General features: G+C 29.8%; 2 protein-coding genes across 3 annotated transcripts in view; one reads left to right on the top strand and one right to left on the bottom strand.

Moving 5' to 3' along the window:
* LOC137627408 (protein FAM185A) overlaps positions 1 to 2,500 on the top strand; it is a 558,433-nt gene that overhangs the window by 243,721 nt on the left and 312,212 nt on the right. The gene's annotated exons all lie outside the window — the stretch shown is intronic.
* Positions 1 to 2,500, bottom strand: part of LOC137627407 (uncharacterized) — a 419,507-nt gene that overhangs the window by 277,939 nt on the left and 139,068 nt on the right. The window lies entirely within an intron of this gene.

The raw sequence follows: 2,500 nt of genomic DNA, 5'->3' as shown, positions 1-2,500 counted from the left end.
ATAACTAATTCGATTAAGTTTTTATTAGTCATAATTTGTAACTAATATGTATTAGATATGATATCAGTGGAATCACCGGTCGCTCAATAGAGATAACTCTTTAGAAGAGTCTTCGAAAACCCAAAAACTTAGAGGGAAAATTACCGTAGGAAAAGGTCTCCTTGGTAATGAAGGGGTCGACTTGAACCATCGCCGGAATATTATCAGATATTTATGACGAGAAGCTCTCTTCGAGTGAATTAGCCATTGGAAGGTTACGTCGCTATCTTTTATCTATTTCGATGCACTTGTAATTTTCGTTTGTTTTTTCAAAGCTAGGTTTCTAGCTAGATAAGAAGACAAACATACATACATGTGTGTATATATACACACACACACATATATATATATACATATATATATGTATATATATATATATATATATATGTGTGTGTGTGTGTGTGTGTATGCATATATATATACATATATATATTTATGTATATATATATATATATATATATATATATATATATATATATATTGTGTGATATTTATTTAAACATATTTGAGTAGCCCAGAATTGTACATCTTTCCTCTTCACGGCTTGTGTATTACCATGATCTGCAAGGCTGTACTAGCCAGTGCCACCCATACTAGGTTGGTCTCCTGTGAGCGATCAGACAACCCACGACATGACTAAGGACATGCTCGAGGCCTTTGTCCTGCGGTGGACTAGAATGGGCAGCAATGATGTTAGTGTGTATTTGAGCGCCGGTTGTTATACATAGTTTTATACGTGATAACAATCTGAATGCATAGCATACATATGCAAAAGTAGGCTATAGCAAACAAATTTGTACTCATTGGTTTAAAAAAAAAACAAAAAAAAACCCACACATTGGAAATGGGAAATGGGGGCTGGGGTGAGTTGGGTAGGAAAAGATGGAGGACAAAAAGGGTCGTGTCTAATCTATCTGTAAAGATCATCGAATTGTCCCAGATGTTATGAAGGAAGCGATTATCGGAGCGAATAAAAGGTTTTAATGTCGAGTCAGGGACCCCTTGGCAAGGATCCAGTCCCGCCTCTATACGCTGGGGGGTATATTTTGTCCCTCTGATCGACTCTCTCTCGCATCAGCTGGATTTCGGATCTCTCTCTCTCTCTCTCTCTCTCTCTCTCTCTCTCTCTCTCTCTCTCTCTCTCTCTCTCTCTCTCATATTCGATGATCCGGTTTTCATTGTCCAGGATTGTTTTTTTTTTGCAAACCATTAATCCTTAGAGATATATAATGTATGATATATATGTATATATACTTTATGTATATATGTGCTCGTATAATGTGTATATATATATATATATATATATATATATATATATATATATATATATATATATATATATATATATACACTGTATATGTATATATGCATGTATTTATAAATACATATTTACTCTATATATGCGTGTGTGTTCATTTATATATATATATATATATATATATATATATATATATATATATATATATATATATATATATATATAATAATGATATATATACATGTAAATGTACACATCTATATATAAAATAAGATATATACATGTATACACACACACACACACACACACATATATATATATATATATATATATATATATATATATATAAACAAAGCTTTTTGAGAAACTGCAATCCTCCTTTGTGCTATCACGTATTTCAATATAGATATTTAGAAATAATTTTCGTTTATCGTCATAGGTATTACCCTATGACACATGGTTCATATAAAGTAATTTCCTCGCTTAATTGTTGTCACATATTTTTTTCTTCTCTATTTTCGTAGTTGAACGTTGCTCTTTTGACAAAAGTCAGTGGTATTTTCCGTAACATTCCACCTAGTTTTGAAAAAGTACAAGTGACTTGAATTAGTATTTTATGAAAGACCAAATTATTTATTAAAGTTACTTTGCCCCAGTTTTATTGGCCATGACAGGTTTGACACCAGTCTGGGGTAATGTGTCAGTCTTTCCTTTTCTCTTTTTTAGTACTTTTTAATACTTTCAATACTTTTTAATACTTTTAAGTGGCAGGTCTATCTCTGATCTTCAGGTTTGTGCCTCATTTTTATTACGTTCCTTTCTCTTTTATTTTATTTTTATTTTATTTTTCATTTTCAGTTTTTATATACTGGCATTATTTTGGTTGCATGAAAAATAACAAAAAATAAATGCTTTTTCCTGAAATATTTCATTTTTTGTTTTTCAGTTTCAGGTTTTATATACTGGCATTATTTTGGTTGCATAAATAATAGACAAAGATATAACATGGTTTTTCCTGAAATATTTTTTTTTCAGCATTTCAATAACTAAAATAACATAACTACTCATTATTATTATGATTGTTAGTATTATTATTATTTTAGAATCAAGTAAAAATGATAATAACGCATCAGTGACCCAACATCTATTATGAATGTTAATTTTAAACCACTGAATTATTATTATTATTATTATTATTATTAT

The sequence above is a fragment of the Palaemon carinicauda genome, chromosome 35, assembly GCF_036898095.1.
Source record: "Palaemon carinicauda isolate YSFRI2023 chromosome 35, ASM3689809v2, whole genome shotgun sequence".
NCBI lineage: Eukaryota > Metazoa > Arthropoda > Malacostraca > Decapoda > Palaemonidae > Palaemon > Palaemon carinicauda.
Note: the sequence above shows the minus strand (reverse complement) of the source record. Positions and strands in the feature narration are given on the sequence as shown.